The following is a 15,648-nucleotide window of genomic DNA, read 5'->3' as shown; positions in this document are numbered from 1 at the left end:
TTTCTTTATTTTGTTATATTATCCTTTGAGTGTGTGTGAGAGACCTAATATATTTATATATATATATATATATATATTTGTAGTCTCAAGCATTGACATGGCGGATTCTGAAACTATAGATATGGATATGGTTAACGTGAGAGCAAGTGACGATGCTTCTAGGGTAATGCCACCTCCTTCTAATTCTAGTATTCCTACAACTAGTTTTAGAAATAAACGTAAAACATCAGAAGTTTGGAATTATTTTGAGACATATGTTGATTAGTATAAGAATGAGAGGGCTAGGTGTAAGGCATGCAATAAATCTTATGCATATGGTAGTGCCACACATGGGACTAAAAATTTGAAGCATCATATGAGAAATTGTCCAAAACGTGCCAACCATGATGTAGGTCAATTATTGATTGATCCTAATCATAGATTGCAAAGTAGAAAGATTAGTCAAGAGACTTATCGTGAATATATGACCTTATCAATTATTCAACATAATTATCCATATTCATATGTGGAGAATCAAGGAACTAGGAGAGTCTTTTCGTATGTGTGTAAGGAGCTTATGCATTATTCTAGGAACACCACTAAGGCGGATTGCTTAAAAATATACGAAAGGATAAAGAAAAAAACTAAGCTTGAATTAAGGAGGCTTACTAGTAGAATATGCTTAACTTCTGATGTTTGGACTTCTGGTATCACTGAGGGATATATTTCTTTGACAACTCATTATATAGATGAAGATTGGGAGTTACGAAGTAAAATACTGAACTTTTGCCATATTCTTCCTCCACACTCAGGGGTTGTTTTGGAGATAATATTATGAATTTCTTGCAAGAGTGGGGAATTGAAAAGAAGGTTTTCTCAATTACTATGGATAATGCAAGTAGTAATGATAGGATGGAGGATATCTTGAGGAACCAGCTTTGTGTGCAGAATGCTTTGTTATGTAGAGGTGAATTTTTCCATGTGCGATGTTCTGCACATATCTTGAATCTTATTGTTCAAGAAGGTTAAAAGCTACTAGTGTCGCTTCAAATAAGATTCGAGATAGTGTGAAATATATTAAAGCAACTGAGGCTAGAAGAATCAAGTTTGGAGAACTTGTTGTACAAATGGGAGTGAAAAGCTCAATGGGGTTGAGATTGGATGTTTCCATTAGATGGAATTTGACATTTTTAATGCTTGAAACGGCGTTAATATATTGTCCTGTGTTTGTGGCTTTATCAACAATAGATCTCAGTTATAAATTTTGTTCATTAGATGAAGAATGGGATAGGGGGTGAGGATATGCAAGTTTTTGGAACCATTTTATGATATTACAACTTTATTCTGGGGTTCTAAATATCTTACAGCAAACTTGTACCTGAAATGTGTGTGGAAAATTCAATTGCGTTTAATTGAAGAGAGGATGAGTGAGGATGAAGTTGTTAGGAGCATGGCGGAACAAATGATCCAAAAATTTACAAAATATTGGGATTCTTATAGTTTTGGTTGACGATTGCAACTATTCTTGACCCACGTCTCAAGTTTCAGTTTGTGGATTATGCTTTTGAACAAAGTTTATGATTTAACTACTACCACACGGAAGTTGGAGGTTGTTAAGAATAACTTGCAAAAGCTTTTTCAAGCTTACGAGGCTCAATGTTCTAAAGAAGTTCCTGCCTCACCTTCAGTTGTTTCTCCTACGAGTGATTCTTCTTTTAGTAGGCGTGTAGATCATTCTTCTATAAGTCACTATACTTTTTAGTTTTTATATTCTTATGATAAATAAAGTATTGTCTATTGTTTAATTTTAACTTTTGACACTTAACTGTTTAAATGATACAGGATTTTGACAACTATGAGAGTGTTTTCATTTCCACTAAGAAATCCGAATTAGATCTTTATTTGGAAGAGATGAGGTTTGATAGCGTTAAATATCAGAATTTGGATATCCTCGATCATTGGAAGAACAATCGTGACCGTTATCTAGTACTTGCCATGATGGCTCGTGATATCATGGCAATACCAATAACATCCATTGCCTCAGAGTCTGCTTTTAGTATTGGCAGTAAAGTGCTCAACAAATATCGAAGCTCACTTCGACCAAAAAATACAGAATCTTTGATATGCACTCGAACTTGGTTATATGGATATAAGTTTACAGGTAACATGTTAACATAATATTTCATATATTTTATTATTTACACTTATTAATATTTGTAGTTGATCATTGTTTTGTAGATAATGAAGTGAATGATGATTCGGATGATGATCTTGATGTGCCATTAACTAATCTCGGGATTATGGAATCAAGAGACTCTACCACCCCCACTGTGGGATGAATATTTGCTGCCCTAAGAATGTTTTTTGTTGAATATTGGATTATGTATTTGTTTATTTTAGTTGGTATTTATAGTTTATTGACTTATTTTGTTTGTTTATGTGTAATTGTGTATTAGTGATTATATATTTGTTTATTTTGGTTGGTAATTGTAGTTTTGTATTATATGTTATTGTTTGTTTATGTGTTATTTGTTTATTTTGGTTCCTATTTGTTTATATCCTAAATTGAATTGAATTTCGAGTAGTCGATTTAGAGGGTGTAAATGTAAAAAATTAAAACTGAAGGAATTTTGGGGGTGTAACTGTCATAATTGAAAACTATTAGGGGTGACACTGTAAAAACTAAAACCTAGAGAGAGAAAAAACGGGTACCCATGGGTCCACCCGTATCTGCATAGGGTAGGGTACGGGTCCAATATTTTGGACCCGTATTGGACCCGTACTCGTGATGACCTGACCCGTACCCAGCCCACCCATCCGTTTTGCCAGGTCTAATTGTTATACAATAGTTCGGGGAACTATTGACACTTGCATTCATGTTAAACTATGTTTTCTAGAATATGAGGAATATACTCTGGATATTCTTGTAGATACAAGAGCAACCAAATATATTGCAAGGAGGCAATGTTTTTTGAAGGAACTTTGGAAATCATTGGAAAAACCAATTTTAAATACGGTTGCAGATGGAGATTAAAGTATGATCACAAATGTGGTTGAGAATGTGGTTGTACTATTAAACGAGAAAAAATTTACTCTAAGGGAAGTCCTAATAATAGATTACTTAGAAGTAGATTTTCTTCTCAACTTTCCCCCAAAATATAAAATTGACAATAACTTTTTTATCTCTCCTTAATTTTAGCGGTTTTTTATAAGGTTTTTCCGCAAAGCTTTTAATTTACCATGAGGGTGTAAAAACAAGGAGCAAGACTAAAACCTTCGGAAGAATTCCCAGACAAGATTCAGTCGTCAAAGGTCAGTTTTTCTATTTCTTTTCAAGTAGGTTTTAATCCTTTGATCCAAATTACCATAAATTAGGTTTTATTTCATCGAGCTTCTTGACACCAAAATTTGTAATTCAAATTACAAATGCACCACTTAAAATCTAATTAAATTTCTCTTTGTCGTCATAAACCTCACATCCATCTTTTCGTTAAACCCTACACAAGTAGCTGCTTCCGCACCTTAGATTCACATTCGAATTCTCACCCATCTCTATTTAAAGACAAGAAACTCAGAAAAGAACCCAATTTCGTCGATTGTATAGGTATGCATTTCTTTCTAAATCTAAAAATTTCTTTTTTTTCCCCTCTCTCTTTAGTTGTTTCTTAGTTACGAATTCTTCGTGGGTTTATGTTGACTTTGCTAGATATTTGGAAATTGGAAGCTGGGTGATTAAATTGCATTAATTTTGTGAAGTTTGCAGAGTACTTGTTATATGTTTGATGAAATGCCTCTAAGAGAAGAGTTTTGATGGTTATGATTTAGAAGTTATTAGTTTGAATCTTTAATACATTTTTTTGGGTGTTTATTTATCTTTTTAGTGTTAGAAAGAACTCAAGAGAATGAAATTCCTTCGATAATTGAACCAGCAGATTGTGGGATTTTGATCACTTTTAACAAGTCAAAATTAATAATGTACTTTTTTTTTTTTTTGGCTGTGGAAATATATGGTTTTGATAGAAAAGTAAGGGGCTGTAGAACTGGTTGAATGATATATTGACTGAAGGAGTATTGAATTTCTTAGTGCTAGAACAAATTAGAGAGACTTATTTTATATTTCTATGATTATTGTGTTTTCGAGTAGTTTCTGATTTTTTGGTTATAATTCTTGCTCTCAGTGATTTGAGTAATTTTGTGATGAACAATTTGGTTCTTGAGTTATATTAAAAGAATACGGAATTTTGTGTGATTACTGTTTTTCAAGAACACTGTATCCTATTGATTATAGAAAAATCTTTGAATTTCATGTAGAAGTAGGTTTTGTATAGGAGGGTTGCCCATATTAATTAACTCTTTCTTTGATTTAAGGGAAAATTGAGAGAAAGTAAAAATAAATGAATGATGAAGTTTTATGGCTTCTGCAATTTTTCTTGTATAGAGAACAGGTTTTTATAGTGGATGAAATATGTTGCATGATTTATTGAGCTGAATATTTTCCAAATAAAAGGAGCTATGTGTTTTTTGGTAGAAATTTTAGGTGAAATCATTACCGATAGACTAAATGTTCAAGAGTATCCGCTATATAATTTTGTAAGATCAATTGCTCTAGAGTTCTTCAGCAAAAGACTTCTTGTGTTTATGTTGTTCTTTTATTCTCTTTCTTATTTGCAATTCTTTAAATGTAGCTGGTAGGCAAAGATCCAAGCAGGGAAGTTTCAATGTTCTGGGCTGCTATAAATGCTGGGGACCGAGTTGATAGTGTTCTAAAAGACATGGCAGTTGTGATGAAATAGTTGAATTGATCGGATGGGGCAATTGAAGTGATCAAATGTTTTCGACATCTCTGCCCTTATGATTCTCAGGAGTCTCTTGACAATGTTCTTATTGAACTTTACAATGTAAACTATCATTCTCTTCCCCTAATTTCTTTACATTTTACTAGCACTTTTCTTTCGTTTTCTGATTTGAGTAGTTGCTGCTGGAAGGATAAGAATACTAGTGGAGGTTGGGTAAATTTGAGTGCTTTTGAATTGAGGCATATGTGTGTCATGTTTGATAAGATTTTTTCCTTCCTTAATCTTCCATTTACATCAATTATTATCTGTAATTTGTCGGAAAAGTATAATTCAGATTTAGGAGGAGGTTAAGAGATCTTCATAACACTGACCACTTTTTATCTACTCCAAAGAGGATCTCAGTGAGACAGAAAAAAGTTAACTGATGTGTTTTGTAACCTTTTACATCTAACCAAGATGATTTGAATCCATAAGCAAGTATTTATCATTCAATATGAGATTAGAATGAAAGTAGATGAAGAACTACTGGATGGTTTCTTAAAGCATATGTGAGTAATATTTTGATGTCTTCACTACACTTCAAAGGATCCATGCTTTATATGAAGAAACTAAACTAGGCTTGAAGTAATGTAGTATCTCACTGTAGGTTTGGATTTTAGGAAATTGTAAAGGCAAGGCATTAGTTTCTTTTTCCTAACTGTGAAGGAGCAGTATGCCTATTTAATGAGTATTGAAAATTTAGTTGGAATAGTGGAAAGATTAAGTTTGCAAATAAACACGAAGCTTTATGGGGTATTATGGAACTAAGAAGCATGAGTTTACTTCTTGTGACTTGCAGCCGAATCAAGCAGTATCAATGAGGCTCTGATAAATCTCACTATTCTTGATTAACCTCTTATGCAACTACTTCTGAAGAAAAAAAAATCATGTTAAGATTCAATATTTTATTTATTTGTTTGTTTGTTTTGGCAGAGGTTTGGGAACATTGCAGAAGCGATAGAAATGCTACTGTGCAAATTGAAAAAGATAGAAGAAGGTATAACTTTTGGATACGACGAAGGGAGTTTGAAATGCGTGTCATCTAGACCAGCGACAACTTCACAGTTTTCTCCATTTCTGTGTTCGACAATAATTGGAGGAAACATATGTATCTTGAAAACCAAAGTGAAAGGTCTGGTTTTGCTGGTACAATGAAGGAACATTGGGCTAGTTCATGATGATATGTATCTTTGCTGGTTTTGCTGGCATGAAACAAGTATAAACAACTAGGAAGGAAGCAATTGAAAGGATGGAAGAGGCAAAGAGGGAAGCAAATGAGAAATTAGAAATAAAAAGGCAAATGGAGAAGATGAATAGACAATGGGAAGAGAAGTTCATGATGATGCTTAGAACTTAAGGTCAACAATCTTCAACAAATAACCAATTCCCTTTTGATGAAATTGCAAGTTATTTTGAAAATTGCATAAATACATTTTTCTTTTACATTAATAATAAAGTGATATGCAATGATTACATTAGTCTATATGATTAAATTTTTTTTTTTTTTCATATTTGATATTGTAGGTGGGTGGAAATTCTTAAATGGGCTGGAAAGATTGCTATGACATTGAAGCATTCATATTTTGTAAAAAAAATTAGTTGATAACATTTTAAATTACTAGGATGAAGGATTTTATGAGTAGACAATTATTTGGTTGAAAATGACTTTATTAATGTTTTATTTTTTATATTAGAATTTTTCTTAAAACGTAGTATTATCTATTTGATATAAAAATATTGCTATAAATTTGTAATTATTATTAAAAAAATTAATTATAGCAATATTTGTTACAATTAATTTTAATTGAAGCAATAAATTATAAATTATTTGTTCCATTGCAAATAATTATAATATTTAGGTACAAATTAAAAATATTCATGGCAAGTAATTTCGAATTTTCAATACTTAGTTATTAACACATTATGTCCATAACAATATCTTTTCATATATAGATATGATTTCTATATCTTCGTAGCAAATAAATTAATATTAAGCTACCAATTCACTATATATGTGGTAAATAATCTTTTTATTTAGTTACGAATTTAGTGGTCACGTAGCTAAAATGTCAATAAATTTGCCACGAATATTATTTTTGTAGCGGAAATTTTCAAGTTTTAGTTATAAATTTATATTTGTGTAGTTAAAATGCAAACATAGCTATACAATCTATTTGCTATGGCTATAAAGGCAAAGTTTTTGCTACAAACTTATTATTGTTATGGCAAAAACATTTAAGTTTTAGTTACATATTAACATGATCTATAGCAAAAAATATAAACTGTTAGCTATGTAAGCAAAAAGTTACATAGTTAACTTTTAGCTGCGCTACTTCTAGCTATGATAAGCTACAATACATTTTATTTGTAGCCAAACCATTTAGCTACACAAATTCATACTTTTAGCTACAATGAACGCTATGGCTAAAAATGCATAATGTTGTAGTGTTGGCCAGATTTATTAGTTGATTGCAGTTGTGCATTATAAGATTAATATTTTCTTCATATATGCTCAACTCGAGTCATATAGCGATGCAACTTGTATCCATTACATTGACATTCAGCTAGTTTCCTTTCCCTATCTGAGCCAATTAACACGATGTTTATGATCCTGTTGTCTTACTCATGAAAGCAAATGACATTTTATAATGCTATACAGAGTAAACGACATATTCTCACATGAGGTTTAGTGAAATCCTAAGTTGATACTTGTGGTTGCATTTATTCTAGATTCACGCTCTTAAACTAACACCATTAGCGATTGTTGAAGGTGGTTGGAAACGGTGAGTGAGGTCGGTAAGTGAAGGTATGAGTTTTGTAGAGGAAGTTGTGGGGAGTCCAATGGTGGTCTCGGAAGTGACTTTGGACTTCGGAATTAGTCAGAAAAAGCCAAAAACCGTCTACTTGGGCGTTGCTAGCTAACATGAGACATTTTTTGCTAGCATGAGTCAATCTTCTATCAAAGAAAGCTTCGACGTACTTCAGTGTGCTAACGTGAGCCACGTTACAGTGAAAAGTTGAGAATTTGTTAAAATAAAGGAAACGACGTTACTTTAAGGGTGGGAATTTGGAATAAATGCAACTAGAGGTATCAACTGGGGATTTCGCTAAATCTTGGGTGAGAATATGTCATTTGCTCTACTATATATCTATATATATATTTTTAGTCACTTGGTGCATTATGTAATGCTTATAGAAGCCACAACAAAATCGTATTTAGGCCTCTTGGTGGAGGTGTTGTTCTAAAAGATGGATACTTGAAGAGATGAAGACAAGTGCTCCTCACATTAGAAAAGCACCAAAATCTCAAATGGCACTCATGAAGATGGTTGTTTTAGCTCAATATCAGACCTAACAAACTTTATTCCTGGACCTCAATTTGAGTTAATGGGAGAGGAATCAACTTACTATGAAAAACGGAAGCTTAAGCTACACGCCTCATGCAAAACCCTAGTGAGGATTCCCTATGTTGAAATTAACTCCGTTGATGTGTGAAAAAATCTTAAATACAAGAGAGGTATCACATTATTTACAGTACAGAGATGTTATAAACGGAATTACTTATAACTGAAGCATTTTCAAACCACATATTGATCAATCTATGGAGTGCTTTAGTGAAGGCTTTCTCAAATGACAAGACTTAGGCGCAGTTAAGCTCCATTGATAGATTGATTCAACCTTTTTGTGATGACGTGACTTCTTATTTGCCAAGGTGGAAGTCAGCTTTGGTGTTAGGAGTCAAACAAGTAGTGCGAAGTTATTTTGGATAAACCCATATGCATATTGTGTTTCGACTATCACACTTCTCATGCTCAGTTTTCTCTTTTCTCTCTCTTTACCTCGATAGTTCATGATCCCAAAAGAATCTTCTAGAATGCTATTCATCTTACGGTTATGGAGAAATCGAAGATAGGTGGAGGCTAATCAAGGAATGGTGCATGTGTATTTAACATCGATTGATGAAGAAGAAAGGCAGGTCTCATATTGGAGAAAACCTAGGGTTTTCCAATTGGGTGTGTTCTTTCCCTTTTGTAAAGTTTTCTTCTCTAATTTGTTCATGATTCTGTACATTTTGATTATTAATGAGAATACTCTACTGTGAGCCTTGGAAAGTCGATGTAGGCTGCAAAGCCGAACCACTATAATTGTTGTGTCTTGTGTTTTTGCTGATTCTCTTTATTTGTTCCTAGTTTTTATTGATTGATTCTTTGCATTGATAGCTATATTTGTTCAATTAGAGTTAATTGGTTCAATTAGACTTAGTCGGTAAATCCTAGAATTCGAACACTTTTTTTTTTCAGGTTTATTTAGCTAGTTCATCTTTGATAAATTAATAGGTAAAAAGTCCTTCAAAATGGTACTTATTGATCTGAGTCATGAAAGCAACTCGTCCAAATCACTGTTTCAAGTGCTTTTTGAAGCTTCTTAATGCGTGTCAATGGTTAAACCCATGGTGTTAAGGATAGTATGCTAATCAATAACACAATAATCTAAGTAAAGCATTTAACACAGAATTAAAGGCCATTCGGGGAATAAATTATCAATATTTTCATCAATTGAGTTAAAACATAGTCCATAAACAAATTTAAATGCTTTAGATGCCTAGTTTAGTATTTTGTTAGTATGCTTAGGGTGTGTTTATCTGAGCTTATGAAAATTAGCTTATAAGCAACAACTGCTTATAAGCTAATTTTAGCTTATAAGTATTGTAGACGTAAAGATCTACCTGTATGGAATGGGGGTCTGATCCCGTGAGGTTGAGGCCACCAGCGATCCGTTGCACCTACTCACGTAGAAAAACAAATGCGTGAAGCGAACGGGAAACACCGGGGTGGTGTTGACCATAGGCACTCCGATGCTCAAGTCAGCAAGGCTGAAAAAGGCTAGTATAGTAAGGGTTAGAGAGTAAAGAGGTTACCGAAAGTTTAGTTGGGGACTATGACTACGGCAATTATGTGAAGCTCTCAAGTAAGAGCTTCGGGTGTGAATGTGTAATGTAATCTCCCTTGTGAGAGGGCTGTCCTCTGCTTATATAGTGACTGTCTGGTCTCCCAATCCTGGTGGGAGTAGGAGTCCTAGTGTGACTCTGATGTGAACTCTAAAGGAATTAGGGCGGTGGTGAGCTGTCTTACCAGTGTTCGAGTAGGAAAGTGATCAGAACAGGAAAGTAACCTCGAATAGGAGATTGATCCTGAATAGGAAGGTGATCTGTGGGTGTCGTGGGCTCTGAACTCGCTCATAGGTCTAGGAAGTGAACTGGGATTGGGAAGCTCACGCCCAGATGTTTTGGGCCGATTGTATCTCGTATCAATGGGTTTAATCCGGATTGGATCACATCGAGATTGGGCCTGGTCTCCTCCTTATTGTCAGAACCGTTTTCTTATTTGGGCCAAGGACGATTTTTGGCCCTAACAGTTTGCCCCCCACTCTCTGAGTTAAGAATTTCTTAAGTCAGAGAGTAGGAAGCGGTTGAGGCGCGCTTGATCTCCCTTCCTGGACCACCGATTGTCGCTGTAACTGAACAGTTTAATATAGGTGATTGGTAGTCGAGGGTTATTCGGTATCCATTACCGATCCGGAGTATGCCATCATCCCAAGAGGGTGTGCTCGATCGGTGTGAAGGGCCGAAGGGACTGAGACAACGAGACTTCTGAAGCTCATGTGCTCGTTCGGTGTGTCCTGTTGGCTGGGGAAATGAGTAAGCATCCCATGGCAGGGGTATCCGCTCGGTATGCTGGATCGAATGAGTTGGAGACGATGTTAAATTAAAGGTACGTTCTGTTGGGGTACTCGGGTGATCGAGTGGGATGAAATTAACTCGGTTGGCTTGTTGGACCATATGACTTGCACTTGTGATTCCACGGCGCTCTTTGCTGGATGCCAAAAGGCCAAATAAATTGCGTAAACTTGACCCATGGGTGCCTACTTGTCTGCTATGGAAGACCGAATAGGCGAAGCCCCTTGGCTTGATCGCCTCGAGGGTGAACATGTGCTAGACTGCTCCTAGCCAGTCGTCCTGATTGGGAGAATCTCCTGGATGTGAAGCATGGGAGTGTTGGCTTCGTTGCAGGAGCCGGCATGTTGCAATGTGCTGGCTCGGTCAGGTAGGAAGGGTGATTGAATCTTTAGACATGTTAAGTTTGTGTGTTGATCGGTGGCATGGGGTGGGGTGAGTGGTGATAGTCAAAGTTTGAAAAGACCGGGTCGATCGGTGGTATAAGAAGAGTGGTGATCCAATACTTGGTTCCTGGGGAGTGAGGATGGTGGAGTTGAGTTGGTCGGTCGGGTAGAGTGGACATCCAATACTTGGTTCTTGGGGAGTGAGGATGGTGGAGTTGAGTCGGTCGGTCGGGTAGAGTGGACATCCAATACTTGGTTCTTGGGGAGTGAGGATGGTGGAGTTGAGTCGGTCGGTCGGTCGGGTAGAGTGGAGATCCAATACTTGGTTTCTGGGGAGTGAGGATGGTGTAGTTGAGTCGGTCAGTCAGGTAGAGTGAAGATCCAATACTTGGTTCCTGGGGAGTAAGGATGGTGGAGTTGAGTCGGTCGGTCGGTCGGTCGGGTGGAGTAGAGATCTAAAGATACAAATCCATGGATCGAGCAGGGTCGATTTGAAGATGCAAATTCGTGGATCGAAAAGGGTCGATCCAATGGTGTAATTACGTGGATTGAGCAGGGTCGATCTGAAGATGCAAATCCATGGATCGAGCAAGGTCGATCCGAAAGTGTAATAAACATTTGATCGAGCAGGGTCGATCTAAAGATGTAAATCTGTGGATCGAGCAGGGTAGATCCGAAAGTGTAATTACGTGGATCGAGTAGGGTCGATTTGAAAATGCAAATCCATGGATCTAGTAAGGCCGATCCAAAGGTGTAATTACATGGATCGAGCAAGGTCGATCCGAAGATGCAAATTCGTGGATCGAGTAAGGCCGATTCGAAGTGTGAAAGCTCATGAATCGGGCAGGGTTGATTTGAAGGTGTCAGTTGCTGAATAATGCTTCATTGAGTTCAGGTCGTGAGATTGACTGTCTATGAAGGTAGTGGATGGGCCCACTCATCCTTTTTAAATAAAAAATGAAAAGACAACAAATATTTAGATTGATTTCACCTAAAAGTAGGAGCATGTGGGATGGATTGCGTTCCAACTATTGTTGATGTCTTTGCCTTTGGGAGTTTGAAGCAGGTAGGCACCCTTCCCTGCTTCTTTAGTGACCTTATAGGGCCTACAATCGATCTGAGCTCTGGCCTCCTGTCGTTCTGCATTCAATCATACCTGGCGTGAATTGCCTGATTCATCTCATCTTCCTCCCACCTTATTTGAATCGTTGCTCTGGCCAAGGCGTCTTCCATCGTGGTGCAACCTAGCTTCGTCAGTTCTTTGTATAGTTCACCATCCGGGAGGAGACCATTTTTTAAGGCGCCTACGGCTGTCTCAAGGTTACAGGAAGGGATGGAAATCTTCTCTTTGTTGAATCTGCTGACATACTCTCTCAGTGGCTCTCCCCTCCTCTGGTATACTCTGTATAGATCGGTCGATAGCTTCTCGAGTTTCTTGTTGCTAGCAAACTGCTCCACAAAGGTGTCGGTGAGTTGAGTGAATGAGTCGATGGAACCATTCGGGAGATTTGTGTACCACTGGAGTGCTGGACCGAATAAGCTTAAACCAAAACTCTTGCACATGCAGGCTTCCCTCAGCGCTCGGGGTATTGAGACAGTGAACATCCATTGCTTGTACAAGGCTATGTGATCATCTGGGTCGGTTGTGCCATCGTAGGGTTTCATGCTGGGAATAGTAAACTTCTAGGGCATGTCGGCTAGGGCGATCTCGTCCACAAAGGGTGAATCCGCGTAACAGTGAGGCCTGCTCTTCTTGGTCGGGATCGGTATTCCTAGGATGCGCCTCATCACTGCCTCTATATCAGTCAGCCTCTTGGCTAGTACTTGTTCCATAAGAGAGGGGGATGCCACTAGGTCATCCCGTTTGACTGGGTCAACCATTGCATTCGTCCTTGGCATATTCTGTTGGGTCATCCTGCGTGGTGTAGTCTAGTGGACTATTCCTTCGTGCACACCCTGGTAGCCCGGATCTCCGTTCATTCCCTCTGGTCGGATGACTCTTATGATAACTGATCTAGTGTTTCACCCAACATTAATGGTCAGAGGGGTTGTTTAATATTCGTTCGGTCCGTCAGGATGGGTGGGCTCAAGTGCTATAGTTTGATTGGGTTGGCCGTTCAACCCGTGAGGGTGAGCCGAGCCGAATGGTGTATGTGCGGGGATGGTTAATTGGAGGTAAGGCTAGATGGTAAGAATGAGTTAGTCTTGCAGGTGTGGGCTCTCTGTCTCTTGGGCATCTTGATCTCGAGACTGGGGTGGATTAGATGAATGGGGTTCTGTTGGCAGATCCTTTCCTCCATGAGTCAGGATCGAGTCGTCGACCACTGATGAACTTAATAGACGTGGCCTTTTACCGGAGGCCGAGGGTCTGTGCTCTAGGGTTTGGAGAGGTTGCATGGATGGAACTGGGGCGCGGAATCGATTGGGAGGTACCTAGCAAGGTAGAAGCTCCGGATCATAGAACTGACTCACTTTCTCTTTAAGAGACTGGTTTTCGACCCTGATGGATGCGTTTTCGCTCCGAAGTGCATTGTTCTTGGCTTCCAGTATGGCCATCTTGTCTGAATTTTGTTGCATGAGAGCGGTCAGAGCCTTCAGTCTAGCCTCGAGGCCGGAGTTAGCGCTGTCCGAAGGGTCAGCCATGGAAAATTCCTCTACGTAGCAAGGTTCATCGAGCTGAATGATTGCTAGAAGCCCCACGGTGGGTGCCAAACTGTAGACATAAAAATCTATCTGTACAGAAGGGGGGTCTGATCCCATGAGGTTGAGGCCACTAGCGATCCGTTACACCTGCACACGTAGAAAAACAAATGCGTGAAGCAAACGGGAAACACCGGGGTGGTGTTGGCCGTAGGTACTCCGACGCTCAAGTCAGCAAGGCTGAAAGAGACTAGTATAGTAAGGGCTAGGGAGTAGAAAGGTTACAGAAGTCTAGTCGGGGACTGTAACTACGGCAGTGATGTGAAGCTCTCAAGTAAGAGCTTCAGGTGTGAATGCGTAATGTAATGTCCCTTGTGAGAGGGTTGGCCTCTGCTTATGTGGTGACTGTTTGGTCTCCCAATCCTGGTGGGAGTAAGAGTCCTAGTGTGAGTCTAATGCGTACCCTAGAGGAATTAGGGCGGTGGTGAGCTGTCTTACCTGTGTTCGAGTAGGAAAGTGATCCGAACAGGAAACTAACCTCAAATAGGAGATTGATCCCGAATAGGAAGGTGATCTGTGGGTGCCGTGGGCTCTGAACTCGCTCATAGGTCCAGAAAGTGAACTTGGATTGGGAAGCTCGAGCCCATATGGTTTGGGCCGGCTATATCTCGTATCAATGGGTTTAATCCGGATTGGATCACATCAAGATTGGGCCTGGTCTCCTCCACATTGTTAGGCCCATTTCCCTATTTGGGCCAAGGAAGATTTTTTGCCCTAACAAGTATTTGAAATTTTAAGCAATTACGTGTTTGGTTAAAGTACTTATAAGTGATTGATAAGTAGTTGACGTGTTTGGTAAAATATGGCTTATAAGTACATTTTATTATAAAATAACTAAAAAGGGTACTATATTAAACAAGGGTGTACTATAGAATTTTAAAATTAAACAAGGATAATGTGATAATATACTTTGTCAAACTAGCTTATAAGCAAAAAAAAAAAAAAAAGTATGTCCCCCCCAAACTTATTTTTTTTTTTTTTGGCTTATAAGCTCAAAAAAAGTTATAAACAAACAAGTCAGCTTAATTTTAGAGTTTATAAGCTTAGATAAACACCCCCTTAATAATTATTTGATTCTTTTAAACCTAACATAGAGCTTGTTCTATGGTATGTTGGCCTTTTTTTATATGGTCTCTTGTAAATTCTTTCCTTCTCTTATAATTACTTTCTAATCCAAAAAATTAAAAATTAATAAAAAATTAAAAATTAATAAAAAATTAAAAATTAATGATGAGTGCACTCTAGGCTCTGGCTGTCCAGCACACGAGAGATTATGCTCTTTTTTTATTGAAGAAGTCCAAAAGTCAGAAAGCAAGAAAATGGATTTCCTTTTGGCCCTTTTCTTTTTAAATACAACGAAGAAGTAATATTTAGTTGATGTGCTATAAATGGAAAAGTGTGAACTTCTTTTCATTTCTCAAGTCTTTCATAATTTTGTTTCTCACTTTTCCATAATCCATATACATCAATATATTTGTTGTGCGGGAAATTTCTGAAGCATGGATTCACATCACGTATCTTTTTTTTCAAGTTAACTTTATTTATGAGTTTGTCAATATAATCGTATATAAGCATATTTTTCACTCAAATTAGGGATATGATTTTTTATTCATATTTTGTAAGTCATACTTATGCGCAATAAAAAACACAAAAAACAATATAAGAACAATGTACATAGGATTTTCACTTAACATCCAAACCACTTTAAAATTCTTTTCCTTATGCTATTGTTTAATTTCCTATTCTTCCATCAATCTAGCATCGATATCACAAGTTTTATATAAACTCTTATGTAGATTCCATCACAGATCTTATGTATTTCTCGTTAGTGAAAATCACAGTATCAACAATATCTTATAATTTTGATTTCTGTTATTGGAAATTTGAGCAACTTAAAACTTTTAAACCTCTACACCAACAACCTTTCTGGCGCTATTCCAATGGAGATAGCTAACTTAAAATCCATTTTGGGTAGAATATATGTAAATCATCATAGCTTTAGCTTTAGAGATAT

The sequence above is a fragment of the Pistacia vera genome, unplaced genomic scaffold (assembly GCF_008641045.1).
Source record: "Pistacia vera cultivar Batoury unplaced genomic scaffold, PisVer_v2 Contig288, whole genome shotgun sequence".
Taxonomy (NCBI): Eukaryota; Viridiplantae; Streptophyta; class Magnoliopsida; order Sapindales; family Anacardiaceae; genus Pistacia; species Pistacia vera.
This window is presented reverse-complemented; position numbering follows the sequence as displayed.